A 13,856-nucleotide genomic window follows, 5' to 3' on the forward strand; every position below is an offset into this window, starting at 1 on the left:
CATATAACCTGGATCCCACAAACCAGTACAGTCCATGGCCTGGGGATTCAAGGCCACAGGGTTAGAGTGCTACCTTTTAGTTAAAATTACAGAAACTTAAAATTCTGTTTAAATTCTCATTCCCTGATAGATAAAACACCAAAACCATACATTAAGAATTTATTTAAATTAAGAAATAAACCAACTAGATATACACTATTTGCTTTCAAAATGTTTTTCCTATAGAACATATGTCTAGATTTATTTTCTTTCACCTAGACGATGAATTTCAAGGCCAATTTTTTTTTTAACCGTTAACAACAGGCTCACATTATTCCTGTTGCTAGGTGATAACTATCCATTTTTCAAATAGAATCACATGTCTCCCTCTTTTTTTTTCATTAAAGATAGAAGAGAAATATATATGCTAACACATATTTTTTCCTCAAATTTAAAGCAAATGTTTATGCCATATTATTCCATATTCCTGTCTTTAGCTGTGAGTGAAAAAAGTTAAAATTTTTGCATGATTTTCATCAGTTAAATAATTTTTGCTCCAGGGAAAGTTATTTTAAGATACAGTATTAAAATTATTTTGAGAATGACTCAAAGGAAAAAAGTGGACAAATGCTTATTCATAGTAAAAATACCAGCTCATGCAAACGTAGTATTTGGTAAATAGAGGTGTCATGAATAGTTATGACGAGAGTGATCAGTACACTTAAGGAACAAAGTTACATGGTCTCCCAGGTATCTTTTGACAATAAGAACCACCTTCTTAGGATTCATTCTCTATGTTATCAACAGTCATTGCCTAAAAATATTGTTAACTAAGTTTCTCTGTCATCCCCACTCAATTGTTATGTGACAGCAATTTGGCCTATGGGATGTCATTCTCCTAATTCTATCACAAGAAAGCTGAACTGGATCTACCTAAACCTTCTTACAGAAATAGACTTCTAAAACTATGATATTGGTTTAAGTGGACATATTTGATTAGTTTCAAATAAGAAGGGAGAAGTGTATAGGATGGGCCCAGTTATGTGAAACACGTGATACAGAGAACCTTTTATGACTTTTGTCTTGTGTCCATGTGTGTGGTTACTGTTAGCAACAAACGGAATACTTTCAGTTGCTAGAGAGTTAAAATTGGCCATTTCAAGCTTAATCTCCTCTTTCTTTATCTACCTCACTTACTTTTTTTTTCCAGATTTTTCCTAATATAGTTGAAGATACTGGGCCAATAAGCTAAATTGTGGTAGTCTTTAAATTGTTTTTCTTAATGGTAGTTACTTATACTGAATTTTCATTAATATCGCCAAGGCTTCTTTGATTAAAAAAAAATAAGAGAGAAAGGGCTAAAATGATGGAAATATCACAACCGTGGATAAAACATGGCAAAAGTTTAAGGGAATCATTTGGGGGAAAGAAATAGGAAGAGTCTACACATGAATGAGGGTGTTTGAAATCAGATAAGAGCAGGTGCCTCCTGAGTGCCATGAGTGGGTGGAGGAATATGGACCAAGATAGCAAATGAGACAATATCCTCGCTTAAGATGATTTTGATAATGTGTTAGAATGAGGATCTTTGACATTATTTTGTTGCTTAACCATTTTTATAGAAAATTTGGAAAATAGACAAAACAGCAACATGTTTGTGGAGTTAGAATTGATTTATTTTGACTCGTGGATATAAAGTTACTATTTTGCGTGCAAGTGCTGAATAGATTATAAAGCAACTGTCGTAAAAGCGTATTTGAACCAATTTTTAAAATTCCATTTATAACATATTAGGATTATATAGATCTGACACAATTCTCACATGGAAGTTTCAAATGACTTTATATTCTCAAGGTAATAACAATAACAAATGCTGCAGTCATTCCAAAAAGTAATTATACTTCGATTAGTATTTTAATGTGGTACTTAAACCTGCTATTTTTAGATTATTTCAATATCGCATGAATGCTAAGAATATCCTTTACTTTAATGTGTTCTTTTTTCCCTTTGAGAGAATGATAGCTACTTATAGACTTATAGGTAATATTAGGAACTTAAAAATATCAGGCAGATTAATTCCTATTCTGCAGATGAAGAGATTGAAAAACAGAGTTAGGCCTGAGGTCATAAAACCATGTAGTTAGTAAGTGCAGGAGTCAGAACCTGGATCCAGATTATGGCTGATCAATCATGGCTTTACTATTACCCTTTGGTCCATCTCATATTCTTTAATTTATTTGTAATAAATTAGAATCAATATTTTCCAGAACTACCATGCTGAATTTAAGTATTTTCTTAAAAATTAAAAGATACTGTTGATTGCATCATATTTTTTTTTAAAGCTATATTTAAATCTTGTAAGACCATACTCTATACTGTCTTTTTTTGATATACTATCAAGATTTGACATACTAATATGGAGAAAATAAATTTCTTAGCTACACATACTTTGTACTTAAAGTTGGATATACATTAGGAGCAATTAGGTTTTGGGTTTAACTATCCAATGGAGCTTTTGCAGTTTGCTTTTTTTCCCTTTTTTGAAGATATATTTTCCTTTGGAAAAGCTAATTATTTGTCTGCATAGGACAGAATGTTTTCACTCAGGCCTTGAATTTTGGTGCTAATGTCCTTGCAACAATTAAATGTACCAGCCAAAGTGCTAACCTAGCACACTATACTTTCCTCTTAAGTTATTCTGAAGAGTTATTTTTTTTGGTTTGTTTGAAAAATAAATAATTTGTCCTTTCAAATGCATGGCCCAGCACTTAGCTCCTTGATGGTTTAGGGTTTTGCTAATGCTCTTTGCATTACAAAAATGTCTAGAGGTAAAAGTCTCTGAAGGTATAATTTCCAATATTTATGATATGGTCAAATGGGGATTCGAATTTTTGGAATAGGCTTTTACAGTTTATCTATCAAAATATCAATGAGTTCGAAATATCCCATCACGGATTACTTCAAAGAGTCTGGTTAATCATGAATCCTAGCCTTTATTTTTAAATGGAAATTTTTAACTCTTGTCTTTTCGGGGATTTTTGCACAACAGAAAATGGCTAATTACTACCTTTTCTACAGGGGGCAAATAAGAGATAATCGTCATCTTTTCCCTTAATATCAATGAAGCCATAATTTTCTTTTTCTTTCTTTTTCTTTTTATTGTGGGGGATTCATTGAGGGTACAGAGAACCGGGTTACACTGATTGCATTTGTTAGGTGAAGTCCCTCTTATAATTGTGTCCCATCATAATTTTCAAAAGAAAGTTAAACTTTGGAAGTTTCTTGACTTTGCCTTCAATGTTGAATCAATGTTGAATTTTTTTAAATCTTTTTTTTTTAATTACATCGTAGCTGTGTACATTAATGCAGTCATGGGGCAGTGTTGAATGTTAAATCATCATTTACGTTTTTTTAAATCACACCAGTAGATAGCAGAAGTTTCACAATTTTTTGTTCTGCTTTAGCACTCAGAAATTTTTGTGAATTTTATCAGATGCTGATAATGACAATAGATAGTTCAACAATAAATATTCTTTTAAAGTGACAAGATAGAGTCTATCAACAGGGGAAAAGACTTATAAACACATTAAACAGAAGAGGGGGAAGAGAACCTCTGGCAACAATAAATCTTCCTGAGTTCTTCCTACATGCCGTGAAATGTTCTAAATTACTTATGTTATTTGATATTATCTAATTCTCACAATAACTATATATGACTGATACGAAGTCATGTCTCCAAGTTTTCTATAACATAGAAAATCCAGGCTTCGAACTCATAGTCTGTCTCCAGAGCCCATAAATTTCACAAAAACTTCTCTAAATAATTCAGCCTTAGAAAGAGAATTCATTTGATGCATTATTAATTTAAAGACATCATCAGAAGCCATTTGAACCTTAGCTGATATTTAACCTTATTATGAAAAGACTTAACTAGTCTTTATTAGGCTGACACCAGTCTCCTGAAATAAAATAATTCTGACCTTATAAGGTTTGACTGTTTCATTGTAATATGACATTTCAGATGCCTGGGAATAATTGCTCTGCTATTTTATTTTAATTGCCATGCATAACATACAACGAAATGGGAAATTCTTCTTCCATCAAACTTGAACTAGTAGATACCCTTTTGAACCTAAATATTTGGTTCTATTTTAAGTGTTTGGTCATTGACGGAACTCATTCTGTTTATGTGAGCACAACTTGAGTTGACTTTACCAGTGATAGTATCCTATACTTTACTAGAGATTCATATTTTGAATTTATCCATTGTGGTAAAGAGGAAACACACAAAATGAATTTTAATGTCTGGTTAGAAATGGCCCAAAATGGCAGAGTACCTATTCTAAAAATAACACGAGACGTGTTGGTGACCAGTGCACTTCAGTCTCCAGAACAGAATAACAATGACGGTTATTTTTCATAAAAGCCTGCAAATAAATATTTGCAGCAATTCAGAACCGTGTCCCTGTTGGAGTAGAATTATTTACTACCTGATGGTGTGATCATATTGTGAAGCTCTCAGATATTTCAGAAAAAACATTGTTCCCTTCGTTAGTTGGTCTTGCCCAAGCGTCTTGCCTGCTTTTAGCTGTAAATTGTACCTGCCCTCCCTGGCATCTCTACACCACGAACAGCCTGCTCCTTAGCAGGAAATAAATGAGTTACAACAGATTAGTCAAAATTTAGTGGCTGTGCTATAATTCTCAAGGTGGTAATTCAGGGCTTTAGGAAATATATCATGTCAAGATTCCTATGTTGTGCAAGGATGTGGATTTCCAGAAAATTAGGAAGGGTGCGTTTGGAACAGGGCCCCTCCCTGTACTTTGAAAAACAAATGAGCAGGTGCGACACCTCATTCTTATCTGTAAACTTGAGAAGTTAGGGAACTTCATTATAGCAATGGCGACACCTCATTCTTATCTGTAAACTTGAGAAGTTAGGGAACTTCATTATAGCAATGGCGACACCTCATTATTATCTGTAAACTTGAGAAGTTAGGGAACTTCATTATAGCAGTGGCACCAACTTTTTTTTTTCTAATTTTTTTCTCTCTCCTCCCTTTTTTAGTTTTTCTTTTTTTCTTTTTTACTATCAAGGCAACAAAGAGGATTGTAATTACAGTCATTTTTCCCTCTCCTTTCTATCTTTCTTTAATTTTTTCTTTTCTTTTCTTTTTCTTTTTCTTTTCTTTTTTTGAGACAGTCTCATTTTGTTGCCCTCGGCAGAATGCTCACAGCAACCTCAAACTCTTGGCCTTAAGCGATTCTCTTGCCTCAGCTTCCCCGGTAGCTGGGACTAGAGGTGCTGACCACAGTGTCCTGCTCTTTTTAGAGTTGAGGTCTCACTCTGGCTCAGGCTGGTCTTGAACCCATGAGTTCAGGCAATCCACCTATTTCAGCCTTCCAGAGTGCTTGGATTACAGGCATGAGACACTGTGCCAGACCATGGTACCACCTTTTACGGAAGGATTATGCCGGTCAAAATTCAAAGGCTACTGCTTTTTGTGAAAAATAATGTGAATGGTCTCCGCTGGTCTCCCCATGGGTAACTTAGTTGGGGTGTGATTTTTCCTTTCCCCTGGGAACCTTTTGCCATCCAGTATACACTATTTGGAAATGGCTAGACAGAAGAGCAGAGTATAGGGCACCAATCCCAACTTGGCTGCATACTTCTGGACCTACTTGGAGCATATTTAGAAACATATTCTCAGATGTCACTCCAAATATGATGCATCAGAATCGAGGGTGGTGGTGTGGCAGCAGTGAGAATCTGTACATTTGAGCTCTACACAAAGACACAGTAAAGAATTCTCCTGTTCAGTCTGGCCTTCACTTGAGAATCCCTATTATCACTCAGTGTGGTAAGTCAGACATCTGGGTCTGAGTAGCCCCCCAACTCCTAAGTTCCTTCCTTATAATAAATACTTGGAAGAGTTTTTTTAGGGGAGAGGAGGGCATAAGAGATATTCCACATTGCCTGCCTTTCATGTATGGTATATCACCCTTATTAAAGTTTCTAAAACCGATAGCAATTATGGGCCGTCCCCAGGTTACAGACAGGATGCATTCCTGAGAATATCTTTAGGCCAGTATTGTACATTACCCAGATTCCTGATGAGCAGCATATGTACAGAAATAATAACAATAATAATAATACTCCAATGGCTCGTATGTGGGAATGATTATATAGTGTAATACTGTAATAATAATAGTGATAGTACCCCTGTACTGTAATACGTTGCAGAAATTAATATGTTTTTTAATTCATAGGCTAATACGTATGTCATGCTTATTTTGATCTTTGAATAAATCAATGCCAACCTTTCCATTTCAATAATTAATCCATTGTGTTGCATAGAAATAATTGATGTTTTCATCAGAGCACCCCCTTTTCACATGTTCCATTATTCTCACTCTATAATTGTTCCAGTAGCCAAAAGACTGAAGCCTAACGCTCTCCCGGCAAATGATGTTTTCTTGTCTTCCCCCAAATAATTATTTCTACTTTCATTTCCATTATAATCACCTTTCTTTTTACTTCAGGGTCACTTGGACATTCGCTTCAAAGGTGCAGTCCAGAGAGTAAACACAGATTCAGAAAGTCAAACAAAAATAGTTAAGGCAAAAGTGATGCGGTGTATAAGTGGCCATCTGAAAATAGGACCAGCCACTAGCAGAAAGGTGTGGTGGCCAGACCTTGGGGGGTTATTTGCTTGCTTGGCAGAAACTACTGCCCAGATTATTAATTTAATTATAAGTGATGATAACTAAATTAATTAAAAAACTAATAAATAATTAATAAAAAATAATAAAATAATTAAATAACTTATTTAATTATAAGTTATCCTAATGGGAAAGTTCAGGAACTCACTAATAAGTTGGGTCATTTATAAACTGCGTGGGAAACCTGTACTATTGTAATTATCATTAGCTACACTTGTGAGGTGCAGATTACCGACAATTCCTTAGTGGGCCCCAGCAAGAAGTGGGTACTCTTTTGCAAAAAAAATTAATTATCTCTAACCATTCTAGAACTTGGAAGTTTTGTCATAAATCCCGATTTCTCATTTCCACTTGGATCTTTACATATACATCAAAAGCTGAAAAATCTTATAAAAGCATATAATTTTTTCATAGAATTCTACTTGGTATTTTATCTGCGCACTTTGCTCCATTTAAAGTAAACCATTCTACTTTCCGTATTTTTCTTACTGGATTTTACTAACTGATTTTGCAGTGATGCCAGAAAATCATTCGTTGCGGCAATCACATATCCCTTGTGTATCCGTACGAATTACAGTTCCCTTGTAAAATGCCGTGTCTACGTATCTGTCAGTTATGGGAAAGGTTGCCAGTGCCAGAGACAAAAGGGTGAGTCCTCATCTGGTTTGGAGATTATTCAGAAATATGAAAACAAATGATCTACAGTTATAGGAGAGAAGCACTTTTTGGCAGTAATGTTCATTGTCCTATAAAAATCGAGATTGGTTTAATGTGGGCAAAGTGGAAAGCCGTGTTTCCCCAGAGGAAGCCGGGAGGACGGTGAACTAAGCTCACGTGTCCTTGTGAGGGTTTCCTTTGCTACTGTCATCAGAATTAGTTCTCACTCCAGTTTGTATTGTGTTTTTTGCGACCTCCTAGCAACTCGTCACTTTCAGGCACCAAGATGCTGGGCTTCCATTTCTGGGGTAATGACACAGCCACACACATTCCCAGAAGCCAGCCTGGCAGCTCTTCTCCATCCTATAAGAGTCAGAGGCCCTGGAACCCTTCAAAATAAAATAAAATGTGCATCTTAGAAGGGTACCTGCGAAATTTACTAAGTGTAGAATATAAATGTCTTAACGCAATAACTAAGAAAGTGCGGTGAAGGCCGTGTTCACCAGTTGGATGAAAGTGTTTTAAATCATATATAAAACCAGCACATTGTACCCCATGACTGCATTAATGTACACAGCTATAATTTAATAAAAAATATTCATTAAGGATTAGATGAATCATCTTTTTTAAATCATATATCACTGCTCTGGATTTTTTTTAAATGGACTTAATATTGGTGTCTCTTTTTTGTTCTTTAGCTGAGTGTTCTGAAATAATTCCTAAACCACTGTGCAGAGGTCATTGCGTTCGTCTGAGGTCTATACCCCTCGGGCTTCATATTCACTCTGAAGCACTGTTGTTCACCACCTGCAGTGCACGTCTCTGCAATGCTTTTTGAGCGGGCTGAACGTATTTTTGGCATCCCTGTATCTGTGCTGTGTCTGCCTTCGTCACTCAGGACTCTCAAAAGCCCTTCGCTCTTGCTTTGTTCCACTCTGGAGAGATGGATGATCAGTGACCAGGCTGCCTGGCTTGGTAATAACTTGATGACCTACAAATTCTGCTGCCAGAAACAGGCTTTTGACTTGAGTTAATTTTAACCTATGCAAGATGCAGATGTTACTGGCATGCATTTCATAGACGTGTTCGATAAATTTTAATTGTTAGTATGCTCAATCCTTGAATTCCACTAGAAGGTACGTGCCTGATTCAGATGCTTTATGACACATATCCTGGCAAATTTTCAGAACTTTCCCACAGAGCAGAAACCACCGAAGGTAACACACTCGATGTACGAACCCGAGGCAGGAAGAGGCGTGTGAGGGCTGTGGTTCGGTGTTCCCAGATCCCTGAATCTTACCCGAGAAATGTAAGGGTGCCATTCATCCTTTTATTAGCAACCCTCTCTCTACCTTGTCGAGATCATACTGAACTCTTCTCGACTTGATTCCCTCCTGGGCCTGAGAGAGCAACATCACCCTCCTAACCTTTGGTAGTGACACTGGTTTCCCAGAAGTGAGTCGCTCCCGTGTCACTGAGCTGCCCCCACAGCCCGGCTCAGCTTCTCTTACCGGAGCTTCCAGTTTTCTTTTCATTTTTGTTCTCGCTTCTGCTACTGGACCAGCCTCCAAACTGGTCCATTCCTGTCTGGCCTTACCATGTCTATTTTTAGTTTGTAAAGACTGCCTTCAATAAATATCCAGTCTACTCAATACTACTCTGAAGCTGGTAAATGATCTCATACACGCCCGCAGAGGAGAAAAACTCAATTCAATTCAAGTTGGGGGGAGGAGGAATGAGGGAGGGGAAAGAGGTAAGGAGGGGGGTTTGGGGTACTCTCACTTCATGGGCACAATATAGGGGTGTGTGGCACATCTTTGGGTGTAGGACACAATGATAAGAGGGACTCTGCCTAACAGATGCAAATATCATAAACTGGTTATTTGCACCCTCACATTAAGCTGAAATAAAACACAACAAAAAACAATGGCAACAGGGAGAAGACCACAGACTGGGGCGGGGAGGGGGGGGGGCTCAAACAACAAGAATATTATCTCACAGTCCTGAAGGCTGGAAGGGCAAGGTCACGGGGCTGGCAGGGTTAAAAATCCTTGGCTGGCAAGTGGCCCCTTGCTTGTCCCTTTGTCACCCGTGGCCCTGCTGCTGCTTTGTGTGTCAACATCGTCCTCTTCTTGTTTTTATTATTCGGAAGTTTCAGATGAATGTGGGAGTCCGTGTGGTTCAGTTGTGTAGTTTGCTTCTTCAGGGTTAAAGTCTGGGTTAGACCTGTGCCGGTCACTCAGGAAGAGCACAGTGTACCTGAGCAGTGTCCCTGTTGGCTGGAAAGGTACCCACCCCCTGTTCCCTCCCTTCTTTACTTGACTTTGAGTTTTCCTCCATAGCAACAACCTCTTTTTATAAGACATGGGTTAGATGGAATTAGGCCACCCCATGACCTCATTTAACCTGAATCATCTCTGTAAATGCCCTGTCTACAAGTACAGTTGCCATTTGAGCCCCTGGGGATTAGAGCTGCAAGATAAGCATTCTGGGGTAGTCCTAGTGGTCGGAGAGAGGAGGGGATTCAGCCTATAAGACACTTGTACGTAATATGTCGTCTGTGCTTGTACCCCAGTCGTCTTCCTAAAACAAGAGATGAATCTCGCCCACCATCCATCTGGAACATTTTACACTTTCTCTCCTGTCTTTAGGGTCCATCCACATCACTTTGCGTGGTTTTGTAACCTGGCTCACAGAGAAGCCTTTAATAAGTTGACTGAGGCTATTTGGAATGTTCCTCTGAGGATGGGCAGGCTGGGAGGAAGGTCCTGAGAAAGGGCTCTGTCATCTCGTGACCATTTGAAATGGCAAAAGCCAAGCGTGAACCCGGCAAGCTTGCGAACCCTCCTCTCCCCTCTTCCTCATTCCCTGGCCTCTATTTCACTACTTCCTCACTTTTTCTTTAACCCTAGTAAAAGTATTTATGCATCTTCTGCGTATTTCATTGTCTCCTTGAATTTTCTTATTTAGAAAAGCTTATTTTCTTTTGGAAAGTACTGTATAGCCTCCTCTTCCTTGCTGGCTAACTCCTTCTCCCTTGAAAACTTCTCACTTTTTGCCTTTCCCACGGAGCCTCCCTGGCCTCTTTTTTTCTCACGGTGACTCTTTCTGTGTGCAGAAATTCGCGTCTGTCTCAGCAGGCGTGAGCATGCATGAAAACTATTTATTTTGTATTTCTGAAGTGGCTTGACCTTCTTTTATTCTACTGACATGTTTTGCACTTAATAGAAATTCGGTGCATTTAATAAGTGATGCCTTGAATGGTACGTCATGTGTGTGGTTATAGGGTCATAGTCACGTGTTGTTTTCTGTAACAGAGAAAGAATCAGAATCAGGAAGTGATAACGTAAAGGCTCATTGCACAGAGGTTAGGGTGCCAGCCACATGCACCAAGGCTGGTGGGTTTGAGCCCGGCCTGGGCCAGCTAAAGAACAATGACAACTGCAACCAAAAAAAGTAGCCCAGCATTGTGGCTGGCGCCTGTAGTCCTAGCTACTTGGAAGGCCGAGGCAAAAGAATCGCTTAAGCCCAAGAGTTTGAGATTGCTGTGAGCTGTGAAGGCACAGCACGCTGCCCAGGGTGACAGCTTGAGACTCTGTCTCAAAAAAAAACCAAAGGTTGCTACTGTTCATGTATATTTCTGCTGACATCACTCAGGGCACAAGACACCCAGGCATGGATCAGACCAGTCGCTAGATAGTCAAGTCATATGAAACCAACATTACAGAAGTAACTAAATCCCTGCTGTTTATCCTAAAATACAGTCTCACATTCACTAAATCATTTTGGTTCTATAATGAACCTTTTTGGATTAATACCAATATCGTTGGCAAAGATGATATGGAGACATTTAAAATAGTTTTTTTGGCATAATTTTCAAGAATGCATAGTTTATCTAGACCTGGCTTGGGGTCTCTTGCCCCAAGCTCCCTTCTGACCACCGCAGTGTTAGAGGAACACCCAGCCTCTGACTCAGTCTACTAAGAGGTAGGGATCATGGAGGGGCCCTGCCATAGGCGGACGTGTGTGGGAAAAAATTAAAATTAAACAAAACCAACCTGAAGTGGACAGGTCACTTCCCTTCTCAGCGCTCCTGTCTGGGATGACCTTGGCTTCACTGAGAAAGGGGACAGCCAGAGAGCTGAGCTGTGAACACCTGAGTGTCCTCACTCTGCCACTCAGCACTGGTGTGGCCTCGGGCAAGGAGCTAACTCCCTGTAGGCCTCAGTTGTCCCACCTGTGAAATGGGATGATGATGTACACACACGTCCTCAGATCATTGTTAATGGGACACCACATGAGAAGTGTTCACTATCAGGCTGGGGCAGCATTGCTCTGAGGGTAAAGGCGTCCTCAACACATTGCTGCCTTGGGATCTGTGCTTTATGGAAGAATTTCACAACTATACAGGATAGGACTCTGATATTAATAATCACCTTCAAATACAAATTTACACCTCTTGAAATGCCCCTGTGGGCTAGTGAAACTTACCGTGGCAGATTAAAGCTATTTTAGAGCTACAAAAGAAGTCAAGAGGGGCTGCTCCTGTGCTTAGTAAAAGGGATTGATCCTTCATGAAAAAGTTAACTTTTTTTTTTTTTTCCAAAAACTGTTATTTTCCCAAAATGTTGCAGAGGTCACCTGTCACTCCAGGCTCCTCTGTGGCTACGTGGAAACAGCCGCAGCTCCGATAAGGGCCACGCCAGTGAACTTTTTTAAAGGATGTAATGGGACTGCATACCTCAAAGCACTAAGAATAGGCAACAAGGGGGCCCAAGCTGTCATCACTTTGACTATTAGAAGTATGCCGCTTCGATATTAAATGTAAATAGAAACTAGATGATGTCATTGTCTCACTAGAAAGCTCCTAATCATGACCCAGCACCTTTTTCAGGTGACTTTTTTTCATGGAATGTTTGTATTTTTCATAATGTCTTTGTCTGAGTTAAACAGGCCTGTTCTATTCTCAACCGTGAATTCCTTGTCTTTGCTGCGGAGCTGGGAACAGATGTTTACGTCCCGATGTTGACTTCTCCTTCCCCTGGCAGGTTACTGCTCCTGGGATTTCAATTACTGAGGGCTTTGCAATACCTATTCTTCTATTATGTGTTTGAAAAAGGCTCAGCACTTCCGTGGGTGTTTCATTCATTACAGAATCTTCTTAGTGTTTCTGACAAAAAGAGAAGAACACAACAGGGAAATTATATATAATATATATTTTACTTCATATATAGAAAGGATTGACGTGACCAGGGCTATTTCTAATAGCACAGATCTTAAGCAAAATGATAGCTTGCATTTTAGCCGTAAGGAAAATCGTGGAAAGCTAATGCTTCTGATTAATATCATTATATATTAATAACAGCTAATTAACTTTCCATTGAAGCACAGCGGCTAGATGATAAGATCTTTGCATAAATTTTACTGTGATTAAAAGTGACCAACGTGTTAATATGTTTTTGCTTTAATCATTATTAGTAATTAGTTCACTTACAGCAATACACTGCATGTTTACAGAGATGACCTGATGACATCGATACGATTTTTTTTTTTCAGATGGGATGATAGGGATTTTGTTAGAAAACTGTATAGAAGATCTTGTTGTCAATCATTTTTGGTAGTAATCCACAGAAGAAGAGATCTGTTCTATATCAGAAAAAATAACATTTTCTTAGTAAAATCATAATAATTTTAAAGGAACATAGACTATTACTAACCTATTCAATATGTAACTATAGTGTTAAGAAGGAGAAATTGGATATCTGTGTAAATGTGGAGAATAAAAAGAAAACAGATACACAATCATGAAATACATGCATATCTTAAATATCAGAAATTTAGGGAGAGAGAGACTCAGTTCTAGAAGGAAATATAAGAAAGATTCTTTAAGCCTCAAGAAAGAGAATCCTGCAACACACCTACCTGTTTCAGTTGACACAAAACAGCATCCTCCTACGACAGAAGGCAGGAATGGCGGGTTTTCTGTTAACCTCTGAGTCACTGGAAGGTACCCTATAAAGGACCAGAGTCTGGACACCAGGGAGAAGAAATCTCATCCCTCTCAAGTTCACCAAGGAGCAAGTGTCAATCATGACCATGTGGAACGAGTGGTGCCTGCACAGATTACCTTCTGGCACAGAGTCTTTCTGAGCCCAAGGTCACCTTGTGGCCATGGAGAACTGGCAACTTGAGAGGAGATCCAGAAGCTCTCTGGGGTTCCTCTGCCGCCCTTTTCCTTTTTATTGTTGGGGATTCATTGAGGCTACAGAGAACCAGGTTACATTGATGGCATTTGTTAGGTGAAGTCCCTCTTAAAATTGTGTCCTGCCCCACAAGAGGTGTACCATACACTGTAACCCCCACCCTCTCCCTCCTTCCTTCTCCACTCCCCCATTCCTCTGCCCTCCCCCACCGTGTACTAGGTCATCAGTTGTCCTCATACTGGAATTGAGTACATTGGATTTTTGCTTCTCCATTCTTGTGATGCTTTACTAAGAA

At 38.8% G+C, this 13,856-nt stretch overlaps 1 pseudogene; it reads right to left on the minus strand.

The window, feature by feature from the left end:
• Positions 1-11,965: 11,965 nt before the first annotated feature.
• On the minus strand, positions 11,966-12,060 carry LOC111727756 (annotated as a pseudogene).
• Between the last annotated feature and the right edge of the window lie 1,796 nt (positions 12,061-13,856).

The sequence above is a fragment of the Otolemur garnettii genome, unplaced genomic scaffold (genome assembly GCF_000181295.1).
Source record: "Otolemur garnettii isolate 467f Iridium unplaced genomic scaffold, OtoGar3 scaffold00121, whole genome shotgun sequence".
Taxonomy (NCBI): domain Eukaryota; kingdom Metazoa; phylum Chordata; class Mammalia; order Primates; family Galagidae; genus Otolemur; species Otolemur garnettii.